The 15,538-nt window shown below is 34.2% G+C and overlaps 1 pseudogene across 1 annotated transcript; it reads right to left on the minus strand.

The window, feature by feature from the left end:
* Positions 1–4,291: 4,291 nt before the first annotated feature.
* Positions 4,292–6,136, minus strand: LOC143584781 (receptor-like protein kinase ANXUR1 pseudogene; annotated as a pseudogene). The gene is made up of 2 exons (XR_013144424.1): positions 5,830–6,136; positions 4,292–5,455 (listed from the first exon to the last, which is right to left on the minus strand). The product of XR_013144424.1 is annotated as a receptor-like protein kinase ANXUR1 pseudogene (transcript).
* Between the last annotated feature and the right edge of the window lie 9,402 nt (positions 6,137–15,538).

The raw sequence follows: 15,538 nt of genomic DNA on the forward strand, positions 1-15,538 counted from the left end.
AGATTAGTTGGGTGGCGTGGAACACAATTATTCTTGATAAAGAACGTGGCGGTCTCGGTGTTGGCAGTTTACGGGCTGCTAACATGGCTTTGCTAGCCAAATGGTTGTCGCTTTTTAAAAATGGGAATGGCTCACTGTGGACAAAAGTGATCTCTAGTGCATCGTGGATCTCGTAAATTGGACTCGTTCCCCTTTAAAACCTCTTTAAGTGGCGCGTGGAAAAACATTGGATCTAATGGTAATTTGGCTTGCGAACCAAATCCGAAGATCCTGAACAGATTCATGCCTCAGATTGGGAAGGGTGATAAATCTCTTTTTTGGCTGGATTGTTGGGCTGGTAAATCTCCTTTTAAAACTTGATTTCCTTCCATCTTTGCTTTAGAGCTGCATAAAGACATTAAAATAATAGATTGTTATGAACGACACAATGAGGGGCTGGTATGGAACTGGAGATGGCGTAGGCCTCCATCTTCAGCTCAACAACTTGTTGAACTACAAAATTTTATTTCTGTGATTTCAAACGTCCAGATTAACATTAATTTTGATACTTGGTTGTGGAAGGGCAAGGATGATGAAGCTGCTTTTTTTTTGCCAAAATACCTAAGGTGGGAAATTGATAACTTTAATCACCCCGTTGCTGATTTTAGAATTTGGTTGAAAGGGGTACCCATAAAGGTGAACTGCTGCATTTGGAGATTGCTACTCGATCGGATTGCGACAAAATGGGCGCTTACACTTAGAGGAATTGTTATGGAAGACTTACATTGTGTGCTATGTAGAAATCATGTTGAAACTTTACAACATTTATTTGTACACTGTAGTGTATCCAAAGGAGTGTGGACTATTGTGCAAGATTGGGTATTTGCCTCTTAAAGTTAATTTCAGTGCAGTGGAGGAGCTCCTAGCCTACCCTAACATTTATGTCAGTAACTTGGAGGCTCGTCATGCGATTCAAGGTGTCTTGGCGGTTTCTTGTTGGTTGCTTTGAAAAGCTAGGAACGATCTCATTTTCAAAAACGTGCCTTTCAGAATGTCCAAGTTGGTGATTGACATCAAATCCACTTCTTTTTTTTATAGTTTAAACATCATTGCAAGCGTTCGAGCATTGAGTGGGAGAAATGGTGCAAGTTCAACTTCGTGAATTTCCCTTTATAATTGGTCTTGTTTCCTTTATTTTCCTTTGTTTGTACCTTTGGGCTTCTCGCTTCTTGCAAGTCGTCCATTTTTCTTTTTATAAAGTTGGTTTTTCAAAAAAAAAAAACAAAAAAAAAACAACTTGTACATTGATGCATAGTAGACGTGTACATAATAATTGATAAGTTGACATTGAGAAAATTCAATACCCATTTAATTGATTGTGTGGTCCATATTAAGTTATTAAAGTTCTTACAACTCATCAAGTTCTTAAAATATTATTTCCCTATATATATATATATATATATATATATATATATATATATAGGGTGAGTATTTAAGAGAACTTTTGAAAATTAAGAACTTTGAGGACCATTTTGAGCCACAAAAAACCTTATAAAAATTTTTTTTAAAAAATATAAAACGAAAAAAAACGCAAATATTAAAAAATAAAAAACCTAAAAGTTTTATTTTCATACCTATTTCATAAAAAAACCCTATTTATACACATATGTATATTCGTATTTAATTTCGATTTACATAATGTACACATACGTACATTATCATTTATATTAATTGTACATATGTATAAAGAATAACATCTATAAAATTAGAAAAATAAGTATTATACATATGTGTATAATTTTTTTAAACTGATATATTTTTTTAATTTTTTATGAAACCATAATGAAAATAAAAAACTTTGTTTTTTTTACTTTTTTTATTTTCGTGTTTTTTTTATAATTTCTTTTATTTAAAAAAGAGTTTTTTTTGTCCAAAATAGTTTTCAAAGTTCTCAATTTTAAAATGGTTCTCACATAATTCTAATCATATATATATATAGATATATATATATATATATATATAGGGTAAGGATCCTAAGAGAACCCTTTGCAAATTGAAAATTTGAGAACCATTTTGGACCACTAAAAACACCTTTAAAAAAATATTTAAAAAAATCATAAGACAAAAAATAAAAAAAATTTTAAAAAAGTTTAAAAACCAAAATTCTTATATTTCTGTCCGGTTTCATTAAAAAAAAATAAAAAAACAAAAAAAAACGTTGTATTATACACATATGTATAATATTATTTAATCTTTAGTAACGTAATATACACATATGTACAATATCATTTATCTTAAATTATACACATGTGTATAAAAAAATCATGTAAATGTACATATATGTATAATTTGCTAAACATAGTTTTTTTTAATGAAACCGGGATGTTAAAATAAGAATTTTGGTTTTTTTTACTTTTTTCATTTTTGTGTATTTTTTATTTTATGATTTTTTTTATTTTTGGGTTTTTTGTGATTCAAAATGGTTCTCAAAGTTCTCAATTTCAAAAAAGTTCTCTCATGATCCTGATCCTATATATATATATATATATATGATATATAAGTAAAGGGTAAATTAAGACGCTCATTTTAAGAGATATACAATTTGTAATGCATATAGTACAAGTGTAACAAATGACAAAGTGGTCTTTTAAACACAATCTACACACGTTCATTTGATTTCAACAAATATAATTATAAGTTTGGTACCTTAACTTTAGACAAATTTTGTTAATTTAAGAAATAATTACAACTTTCATCTCTCATGTTTACCCAATTTTTTACTTTAACTTCATTCTTTTTGGTTTTCGTGTTATATCTTTTACAAAAATACGATTATAACTAAATCCGAACATACCCATTTAACGAGCTTATTTTTATTGACGTGTCAATATAATTGTTTTTTAAAAAACATATTAACGGTTTAAATTGTACAAATCATTAATGCATGGATATATGCATGAATGTACAAGTTAGTTTTACAACTAAAAATTAATTATCATAATTACAAGTATGGTACCTCAACTTTACTTAAAATTTGTTATTTTAATGATTACTTACAATTTTGACCCCTCATGTTTATGTAAATATTATTATCTTTTGATATTTTTTACAAAAATATGATTAAAATTACTCAAACCATATAAATATCAAAATAATCAAGGCGTAAGATTTTATCTTTAATTTCGAGCTGAGTTGATTCAGCTCGGTATGATGTTCGACTCGAGCTAGGCTTGGCTCGCTAACAACCTTTTTAGGTGTTGTTTTCTGCTACATCGTGCGACATCTGACTAGTATATATATATATATAGGATTAGGATCATAAGAGAACTATTTTTAAATTGAGAACTTTGAGAACCATTTTAGACCACAAAAACACTCTTCTTAACAAAAATAAAAAAAAAATTATAAAATAAAAAAACTCGAAAACAAAAAAAATAAAAAACCCAAAAGAATTTATTTTTCATCCGGGTTTAATAAAAAAAACAAAAAAAAATTGAGAAAAAAATATCGGTTTAACAAAACTGTACATATATGTATAATACTTATTTTTAAAATTTTATACACGTTTTTTAATACACATATGTACAATTCAAGGTAAATGATAATGTACATATGTGTAGATTACGTAACTTGAGATTAAATGAAATTATACACATGTGTATAATACAAAGTTTTGTTTTTTGTTTTTTTTATGAAACCGGGATGAAATATAAGAAATTTGGTTTTTTTACTTTTTTAAAATTTTTGTTTATTTTCGTTTTATGATTTTTTTAAATATTTTTTTATAGGTTTTTTTTTTGGCTTAAAATGGTCTCAAAGTTCTCAATTTTTAAAGGGTTCTCTTAGGATCCTTACCATATATATATATATATATATATATATATATATATGTATATATATGTAGCGAGAAGTGAAGGTGTAACTCCATTAATCCCTAATTTCACTCTCTTTCTTATTGTGTAGGTGCGTATGTACGTGTGTAGCTAAGTATTTTTGTATACATGTATGTATGTTTGTATGTGTGTAGGTATGTAGGTTTGAATGTGGCTCAGTATGTTTGTATGTGTGTAGGTAGGTTTGAATGTGTAGGTACGCATGTATATGTGTGTAGGTAGGTTTGAATATGTGTAGCTAAGACATAAATACAACCAACCTACATACATGTAGGTAACATCATAAGAAAGAGAGTGAAATTAAGAATCAATGGAATTACACATTCGCTTCTCGCACTTCTCGCTATAATATCACTTCTCGCAAGATCCATCCCTTATATATATATATATATTTGAAACATTAGTAGAATATAGTAAGATATGTATGTTCACCTGAGAAATTGTTTCTCCACCATTCCAACCACCAAATTTGTTAGAAGTGTTGAATGCACCCCCAACTTTAGTGGTGAACATGATAAAGTATATCACGCCATCACCATGATCAATGGTTATCTTTTGCAGCTGTTGACCTCGCTCAAGTTCAAAAGACCAATAGTTTTGAGGATCTCCATTTTGTCTTCCCCATGTTCCTATTCTAATAAATCTGGTTGTTTTGTTAATTTATCTCCCATAACATACTTGAAGTTCCAATGCCTTTTCAAGCTTCTCAACCACCTTGACCATTGTTGGCCTCTCAATACGCTTTTCTTTCAAGCATTGATTTGCAACCATAGAGAAAACACTCAATGAATCAGCCTTTATTTCATTCTTGATATTTGGAAGGATTATCTCACACAATTTGTCTTGCTCATAATAATTTTGGGCGAGTGAAGCAAGACATCGATGTTCGTCTTGATATCTCTCAATAAGTGCGAGCCTTCCACATAATATTTCAAATAACACCACCCCGAATGAATACACATCAGATTCCTTAGTTATAATGCCAGTTTTTACATACTGGGGATCAACATAACCAAAGGTGCCACAAACGTTAGTCACTAGAAATGTGAACTCAACATTAGAAGGTCCTACTTTTGATAATCCAAAATCAGATACTTTCGCTTCCCAATTTTCATCTAGGCGGATGTTTGCGCTCTTTATATCGCGATGCAATACCCTATGCTGGGGCCCCACATCATTATGAAGGTACCTAAGAGCACGAGCTGCACCAAGGCTTATTTTGAGACGTTGTACCCATGACAGCTTCTCATCACCTAGATATCTGTCAAGGCTTTCATGTTTTGCATGCTTATAAACAAGGATTTTTTCTTCACCTTCCTCACAAAACCCAATAAGAGAGATGAGGTTTTTTTGCCTATAACATAAAAGCATTTGAATTTCCATCAAGAACTCGTGGTCCCCTTGACCCGTTGTGCGATCTAACCTCTTCACTGCAACAATATTCTGATGCCCAAATATAGTGAGATTGCCTATATAGACCTTCCCAAATCCACCCTTTGCGATGAAATTTTCATCACTAAAGTTGTTTGTTGCTAATTTTATCTCTTCAAGTGGAATTTTTATGTGTTGTGCTCCTTCCATCGCTGTAATAAGTATGGATAATAACTAGACTAAGATAATTGGACTTTCAGCGTGGTTTCCTGGTATAAACTATAAACATTTATGAAAGAAGCTATTACTTGAATTTGGTTAGTTTATGAGCACATAAAGTTTGTCAGACACGTGAAAGAGGTTTCATCTAAACATGAATCTTGAAACACATCTTAATTTCGGCTCAAGATGAAAAGCTATTATTATGCTGATTTAAGTGTCAAAGTGACTTTTTGAGAGGAGAGGAAATACACTAGCAGAAAATACTTATTAAAAGCTAAAACTAATAATTTATTCTTGAAACTCAAGTATAGCTAGAACCCATGAGTCCATCAAAAACCATCAATTGATACAAAAAGATACCAACCTCGCTTTCTTTAAACGCGATCTGCTTGGGTTTGGCCGAACCTCTAGAATGTCGATTGAGGGCTAGGGCCTTGATGGTGCATAAGAGTTTAAAGAATGCATGAACTCTTTTACGTAGATTTTGTCTAAATCCATTATGTAGTTGGCATTCAAGATGCTGATCCTGCAGCTTCCACTCCTTCTCAATTATGTCTAACAAGGAATTATTTACCTACCTCTTTTCTTTTTAATCAATAATTGAATAACTTTTTCTTTAATATGCTTTCATACTTTGTTCCCTTGTGGAGCCAGCATGACAAATTTAGTATAGGTTGAGAGGTTGCTCGTGCTATCCCTTAATTTTTTTTTTTGATAAAATACATTTTTAGTGGAGTTTTTTTCTTCATTTTAGTATTGGTTACCACTTAATAAAATATTTTTAGTCCACACTCCTTTCAACTTTTCTTCTAGATCCAATCATTATGAGTTAGTGATATTAATAACAAGAGATGCATATTACTTTATACTATTTTGAGGAAAACCCGTCACCGAAAGATCTAATGTGATAAAACTCGGTAAAGATCGAATAACTTTTGTGACCCATGGTTTCATATCTTGTTCACTTGCGAAGCTACTCGAAGAGAACTGCATACATTTATTACTTTAGCTACTAATCATTTAGTTTTTCTTTAATAAAGTTTTTTTTACCCACAACATTTGAACATCAACCTTTTACTTACAAAATTCATTCGTGTCAAATTGACATATTTTCTCCCTCTTGTAATACCAATAATTATATATTTTTCTTTTTTAAGTTGTTATAATATTTCTTCTACTTTTAACTTTTGATCTTTGGATTAAACTATTAGAAAGGTCTTCTAACATTAATTGTTTCACTAGCTAGTTAGATCTTAATAACAAATAAGTTCAGTAATGATTTAGCGCAGAAGAACGCGGTGAATCGTATAACAATGAACGTTGAAGAGAAGGGCCGTTGGATTAGTGCTCGGGCATGGCCGTCATTTGCTTATTAAAAATACTATTATTGATTTGTTACAATTATTTGCTAGTAGCCTAGTAGCAATCTTTACAATAAATAAAATGTTTAGCAGTTCGAAAAGAAAAATGTAGTGATAAAATCGTATAAAAGATTTTTGAATTCTAAAATAATTAAAAGCATAATGCACTCAGCATCCCGCTCACAGATTACGGACTAACGTCTAGAGGAGTTGGTATGGCGAGATTGGCTGGATCGAGGCCACCAACAACTAGACTGGGTGGAATCAGGGTTGTTCACGAGACAAACTGTTTCGAGTCGGCTTGTTACAGTTGATTTTAAGGGAGCAAATTTCGAGCGAGCTTCGACCTATTCAAATAGCCCTCGTTGAAAACGAGCATGAAATTCCAACAATTGAATACGAGACGAACCATTCTTCAAATTAATACACAATAGCGGTGAAAGTTATACGAGTTCGCAGAATTATTTAAATAATGAAAAAAGAAACTAGGTCAATCGTCATTCGTCACCAAATCAATTATTAATAATTCAGTTGAGACAACGTAAGCATCAAGGTAGGGCTGTAAAATGTGAGAGAGAAAGAATAAGAATAGCCTAGGATATCAAACATAAATTTGGACTTAAGTAAAGCGACCTAAACCGAGCGAACCGGCTCGGCTCATTTACAACAGAATCAATTTCGAGCGAACTATTTAAAGCTATTTTCAACTAGCTTCAGGCTATTTAAACGGTCTTAGTTGCAACCATAGTGTTTTAAGCAGCATGGGACCAGCTTGTTTAACAGTATGAAATGACGACGACAACTGTGAATGGTGGATATTACACCCAAAATTATGCGATGCATATATATATATATATATATATATATATATATAGGGTGGGGTTAACGCAAAAAAACAATAGTTTTGTGAGAAGCATAAGAATAGATGTAGACCCTTGGATCTAGGATCTAGTGGTTGAAATTAGTAGTTTATAAAAGCTATATAGTTTCCTATTTACATGGTATAGTGTCCTATTTAGGTGATGTGGTTTATTTTAAAGTCTTCTCACACTTCTCACAAAACTATGGAGATGCTGCTATTCTTGAACAACAAGTTGCGGTTGAAGCGGCTTTAGCGGCTACAATTGCTGCTCAACGCAAGCGAAAAGGGAAAGAGTTAGCTTCTGAAGGCTCTTCAAAGTGTCGAATGTTGGCTGGGGCTGGCATCTCGTTTGGAGTTAAACCTCCAAGGTCGTCCACACCTCAACGTCCGGCGGTGCCGCTCACTACTAGCACCCCGGAGCTTACATTGACGACTACGCTTACTTCGGATCCATAGCTTGGTATGATTCCTCACTCAGTTTTATCTACTATACCAAGGCCGACGACTGCTACTTCGGTGGTTCCTCCAACACCAACAATGATGCCTCCACCAGATATTTCATTTCTGAGGCTCAGTCGGCCTACGGGTCCAGTTCAGCCTGTTCCTCCTTCTTTTGCTACGTCACCTCATGATCAGCAGATGAGCATGGTATTGAGTCTACTACATTTGTAAGAAAATCAAATGTCTGCGGATCGTATGACTCAAGAACGTACGATGGAGAACCAGAGGAAGCTGCTCAGCTATGTTTCCTTCTGTCAAAAGGAAACAAAGGCCCTTCGTGAGATTGTTGAGTCTCGGGGTGAAAATTAAAGAACAAAAGGAGCTTATTTTGCAACTTACGTGCAAAGATGACGTGCTGAAAAAGCTCAAGAATGATGATAAGGATCTGGATGAGTCTGGTGCTGGTGGTTAGACTAAACAAACTCAAGACCTAGCCTATTGTGCGGGTACGAGTTCTGTTGATGATTGAGGCAAGCAGATTGTCACTTATCATGATCATTCGGCCGCCAAACCGATTGAGATGATCGAGGCCGATACTGTTATTTTTATTGATGGAGAGGGGGTGATTAGAAGCATGGTTAATGCCAATGAGATAGTTGTGGGGTAGTTTGTTGAGAAATCGCTAACACGAGAGCAGATTGCTATCTTGCTTGGTCTAAATAAAGACGAATTGACCGTGTTAGAGGCTGAGGAGGACATTGAGGTATTGAATGATGATGAGATCTTAAATGATCCAAATGTTGAGATGAGTACGGGTTTTATTTATGAGAATGAGGAGGTTGAGGTTGAGGATGTGACTACTGAGGAATACCCTGATATGTTTCAACATGCCAATGTTGATCAGGGTGCTCCTATATTTATTGAAGAAACTGTCAAAGAAGCAGAAGATCATCTTGAGAAGACGTCCAAAGGAAAGAATGTCATTGATACAAGATTTGATTCGCTTGAAAACCCAACTGATGATGACATTCTAAGATGGTTTAGAAATAAGAAAGCTCGTAAGATCATCGAGGCATTTTGGTATGTGGATCAGGAACAGAAAGACGAAGCTGTTGCACACGCCAAAGCCAACCAGAAGACTACGTTCAAGGCCGTGTCGAAAGTTCAAGGTGATATTATTTCTTGGCTTTATGATTATGATATGAAAGTATGCATTGTTAAATGGGAGAAAGGCGTTCAGTACTATGAACGAATGTCTGATTTTCTCTCATTACCGAGATGGGATGTACGCACTCTGGCGTATCGTCCATTTATTAATCGTGGCGAGGACTACCATGCAAAACGTTTTCACCGACACTTGTTGTTTGAGGTGAATAAAGGTTTTAAGTATTTTAAACCACAAATTCCCATCCGCAAGCGTATCGATGAGATCGATCCAAAAACAGGATGGAAAAAGCTGATTCTTAAGATAAAGCCGCCGAAGACGATGAAGCGTGTGCCGGTGAAGACGATGAACCAACACATGCATTTATCCTTCAACCGCTGGTACTACGACAACCGAACTGGCGAGGCCATCATTGTCCTGGGTAAAGGGTTAAAGACCGAGCTAATCAAGATCATCGATCCGATGTGGCTTGTTAACTTAACTGAGACCGACAACGACGTGCTACACAAGAATAAGATATTGATAGAGCGCAATGAAGACTATGATCTGGCTATGCAGTTCCAACGCGTTGTGCGTGTATGTTATGAGAACGGGATTCATAGTTGCAGAAATTGGCGGTCCAAGCGTTTCAAGTAAAGTAAAGACAAAGAGCTCAAGACGAGGGGGTGTCTGTTAGTGCACGGTTTTACGTCTCGAGTCTTTGTATCTATCGTTAATGTATTTGTCGTTTTATTAATGTAATAAACTATTAAGTTATTAAGTTAGTTCGCTAAGGTATAGTCTAGTTCGTAAGGATGTTTAGCGAACTAGATCTAAGGTATTATCCCTCCTGATTCGTTAAGGATGTTAACGAATCAGGGGTGATTCGTTAAGTTATTTCATTTAAGAGTATGTAACGAAGTGGATTCTAGTTCGTTATGGAATGTTAACGAACTAGATCCATCTTCTATTTATATTGGCTTTAGTCCACAGTTAATGTTAAGCATTTGAGTTTAATTATCGAACCTCTGCCCAGATTCACTTTCAAGCTTCATACTAATTTTATTATACACATTCATACAATTAATATACATACATATAACGTATTACTGACGATCAATGGCAATTACGAACTAGATCCCTATTAGGTTAATTATAGATCAGATCTGAGATCTGTGTCGGATTAACACGAGCTCAAACACACTTTGGCCTCTTTTTCTATATTTGAGAATGCTTCTTTTGGCAATTTACAATACATAACTTTTCTCACTTTCACTTTCTTTTCGGACCAACTTCTTGGAATACTTTTATAACTTTCATAACATACTTCTTTTTTTTTCTTTTTTTTGTGCACTTAGGCATCTTTAACTTATAATATATAACTAAATACTAAAACTCGTAAAAAAATGGACATTGCGGGCGCCACCACTCATTATTTATTTTCATAAAACAAAGTGGTGTGCTAACTTTAAAGTGCATTTAATTCTCACCACCTTAGGGTAATTAGCCTACAGTAATACTCTCTATGCCTTATCGAATTTCAGTTTCACTGTCCTCCCTTAGACGAAAACCCAAAAAATCTCAGATTAATTAAGTTTATTAAGTATATGCAATGGGAAACCTTTCAAAACTAGTTGGGTCTACCGACATATCCCAAGCTTAGTACACTTTCTTTTATATTTTCTCTTATATATATTAGTAGTTTTAAAAAAACAATTTCCGATTTTTCTATCATTTTCCATCATTGGAAATAATTTTCATTAAACTCTTGGGACATTTTTCAAATCAAAATTATTTTTTTTCAACTTCTTTTTATTTATTTTCAATTTTTTTTATTTTTGCCGAAAACATCAAATTCCTATCCCCACACTTAAATTTTATATTATCCTCAATGTAAGAAAAAGGAAATTACAAATAAAATAAAGCAAAAATAAAAATAGACTAATGAATTGGAACAGACTCCCCTGGTAATTAGACGATATGTCTGGTGAGTCATGTTCTACGCCCTCCAATTCCAACGCGATCAGCAAACTATCTTCAAATAACGTCATCTTTCACGAACAAAAGCAGCAATCCTGAAACAAGTGGCATCCCCACGCTTGTTTAAAACCATAGCTCATCAACTATCTCATAAACAACCCCTGAACAACCTGCAAGTAAGAGAAACAACACTCGGCAGAGCAAAGAAGTAAAACAAAAATAAAATGAAAAAGAGAATGAAAACATAGTACCGGGTTGCCTCCCGGGAAGCGCTAAGTTTACATAAAGTCTTCAGGCAGACTTATGCCCAAAACCTCAATCAGGAGGCTTCTCCTTGATCATCTTCCCATCAGTGCTCCTCAACATTCTCCTTTTATACTTAGTTGGGAAGAAACTAATTTCCAAACACATGTAGGCCCAAAAATACACATTCAGCTCGTACCAGCACTTCTTGAAATTATAAGGATATGACAAATTTAGCACGCTTGGATTCCTGTGTCCATAAACCTTCCTTCTTGGGGCCCTTGATTTACGTGACGACCCACGAACCAAAATCTCTAATAATGGATCAACTTCACCGCACATATGCGGACGGTGTTTCACAATGAGATGCAAGTCTTTATTTTTCAATTCTTCAGATATCTCTTGTGATTTCACTTTGACATTTAGTTTCTTAACTGGCTCCCCGAATAACAATGTTTCAAGCTCCTCAATATCTCTTTCGGGATTAAAATCTCTTTCATCAATATCAGTTAAACCCATTGAATCTTCACAAAATTCATCCCTAAACTCATCCTCCCAAGAGGGAATACGCTTCTCTGTCTTATTCTACAACCCAACATCCTCAAACTTGATCCTCGGCTCATTAAATTGTATTTGAATCTTTAAGCCTTGCCGGAAATCATCCATGAAATCTGAAAGTGGTGCTTTTAGATTAATGTTATGGATGACACGTAAAAACTCGTATAATATCTCTTCAGGATGTGGTATGTGATCCATCATTGCGCCAGATGAGTCTTTACAAACGATAATATTCCCCATCTTATCATACACAACTCAAAACATTGGTTGGTAGGTGTTTTTATCTAGGTGGTCCATAATTGTCTGTATTTCTGACTCCCATATAGTTAAACCTCTTTAATCTTTATGAGGATTTTCTTCAAACATGGTTCCGTAGTAACACTCCATGAAGATCACTGCAAATGTAAACTTAAACAGAAAAGGATCACGAGCACCAAATAGTAGTAAAATAAAAATATATTAAAGAAAACTAAATTAATTAAAAGAAATTAAACTAAACTATATTAACCTAACTCCTACGACTCAAAAACAAAAAAACAAAAATAAAGCACGTATGTAGCAAGTAAGTCAAATCGAAGCTAATAACGCAATCTCCAAGTGTCCCCGCAAGGGCGCCAAAACTTGATGTGCTAAAATAGTTATATAAAAAAACACGCTAATCTAGACACTAAGTAATAAATTCTAGACTGTTAAACTTAACTTAAACTACTAACCAACAAGTGTACCGGTCGACTCTAGTACAACTAAGTAAGTCTGGATATCGAACCCACGAGACTCTTTAAAATTACGTATATTAACTAATTAATTAGACTCGACTTAGTGACACGACTATTTATTAATATTATTCAAAGAGGGGTTTTTACTAAAACCTAATATTAAACTAATGATAAAACTAATTAATAAAACTTACACCGACTTAATCTAGACTTAATTCAGATGATGAGGAACAACCACCTAGACTAGAATCCCTAATGCATCAATTATCAAATGGTTGGAAAATGCTAAGTTATGGAACCGAGATCTTAAACTATTCACTTAATGGGAAACCGAACAGGACCCTTGACCCTTCTCAAGAAGACACCCATGGAATCCTAATAAGTTATTAAAATTACCGGTTTAATTAGACTCCCTTACGGTCGCAAATTTATTTTATGACATGTACCTCTATAAGAAATCATACCTTACAGCGCATAAATCAAAGGTAGTTTAAAGAACTCACTCGACTAGATAAACAAAGTTGATAAATCAAACCTTGACGGAATCCTTACGAAGAACTAAATCTAGCAATCTTGACCAACAAAGATCTATCAATGACCTATCACCTTACAACTTTCTAGGCTAGCAGCACACTTAAATCTAATTGATTAATTAATATTGTTTCTATGGTTTTAATGCATATCAACCACAAACTAGTCAAAAACACATAGTAGATGACCAAACAGAATCCTATAATATGATCGACAATCAACAAAGAAACTGTGAAACAATATAACACACCAAAAAATCCTAAGAACACATATGCATCGAGACGAACAATAATAAACCTCTTACTTAATCATAAATCCATAAACAAAAACAAATCCAAACCAAAATCCAAAATCAACAAAAGTTCATCATAAGCCTAGGCGGTGTAAAGGTTTAGCCAACAAGCATACTCAAGAACAAAACAAAGTAAATAAGTTTAAATATTGAATTCATAAAGAAAACAATAAAATCAAACCAAATAATAATAAAGTTTGGATGAATAGGTGTTGAACCCGGACGCTCTCCACTCGAACCAAAGTGCTTCCTCTTTACTCCTTGTGTGATGAGCAGTAAACTTCAACAAAGGGCTACTATAGTTATGACCTACGAATAATGGCTCCCGAGGGAAAAAAACCCTGTAGCCGTGCAACACCCTAAATTATTAATCTTCTCCTTCTTTTTATATTAGAGTTAATTGCCGACAAAGAATACCCTTGTACCTTCTTTTTGGCCTCCAAATCGTGTTGTGGGTTTTTATTATTACTAGGCCTCGTGAGCTTGATTATCGATAATTTGCGGCCCATGGTAATCATCAATTTGCTCACTATTAATAAAGTCTTCAAACAAACAAACGTGTATTAATTTAATGATATGTTTTCAGGAATAATATTATTTTAACAATTATTAAAACAAAGATCAATTAGTAAGATGAATAATAATAAAAGTAATCATATTTTATGTATAAATGTATATGTAAGTTCGAATAGTTATTGGTTCTAAAATTTAAGTAAAATACTCTATTTTAACTCAGTGTCTTTTAGAAACTTAAAAATTTACATTGAGCCAACTAAGAATAATATTTAATAAAAACATAACTCAAAGCAGTTAAAAGTGTAAGAAATATTAATACAATAATATTATATATATATATATATATATATTTAAGACCACATCAGGTATCTTCGAGTAGCAAGGCTGGTGTTTCTTCGCTGACCGGCGTTCGAAGGTAAACCAATCGCCGTCAACCTTTAGACGTTAGTATCGACAGAACAATGGCACGGTAGGAAAACCTCCCATGGATCGGAAAGCGATTTCGAAGTGTGTCACCCGAAGAAAACCCAGTGGGGTGAACTTGTGAAAACCCTAACCGATGATACTTCAACAGAGTCGTTTGAAAGTTGGTAAGGGGATAACGGATATTAGCACATTCCAGATTATTAGTGTACAATGTATAAGGTTAGGATAGCTAACAACCGTTTCGTTAGGTTTAGGTAAGAGCAAAGACAATGACAACGGAATTTTGTATCGTGAATACAAGGTGAGCATTTTTTTCTTGAGTAAGGACGGAGGTGATCGTGGACACACCCTCACGGCTCATGGTGAGGAGGAAAGAAATAAAACAGTGATAAATATAACACTAACCTGGCCGAAAAGTGACGAAGGGAAAGGTAGAAAGAAGGTGAAAACCGCCAGAAGAATATGAAAATGGGAGAGAGAGGGGGAAGTAAGTAAGAAGTAGTGGTGATGGGATGGGTAAATCAGATTGTAATGGCGGCGTGGGGAAGTGTGTATGTTTAATTTACACCACACATTTTACCGCCCACCTTGAGGATCAAGATTAGGCCCGAAAAATATCTTGGGCCCAACCTAAGAGAAGATGGCTCCACAAGTAGAACTTCCCGGGAGCGGCCCATCAGGAGACCGGTTCGTGAATGAAACAGGAACGAGGTTGAACACAAACTAAGTCATTACCCTTGTTATAAATAACAAGGATAATAGACTGGGGGGACATTGTTGGGTCTTATATTTTAGACCGACGCATTGAATTAATATGTGGGTAAAAAAATATTGTTTGGTCTCAACCAAGGGTGGAGGCTTAAAGACCAAGTCATGCTAGACTAGTATAAATATATGTTTTTATTCATTTTTCTAGTATGATGAGTGCATTGTGTATTGATTGAGATATAGGGTTTTATCCTATGAGAGAGTCTCCTCCTCGGGATGAGATCTCTCGGGGTAG

The sequence above is a fragment of the Bidens hawaiensis genome, unplaced genomic scaffold (assembly GCF_021521415.1).
Source record: "Bidens hawaiensis isolate Kalapana, Puna unplaced genomic scaffold, B.hawaiensis_p1.1 tig00033311_1, whole genome shotgun sequence".
Classification (NCBI taxonomy): Eukaryota; Viridiplantae; Streptophyta; class Magnoliopsida; order Asterales; family Asteraceae; genus Bidens; species Bidens hawaiensis.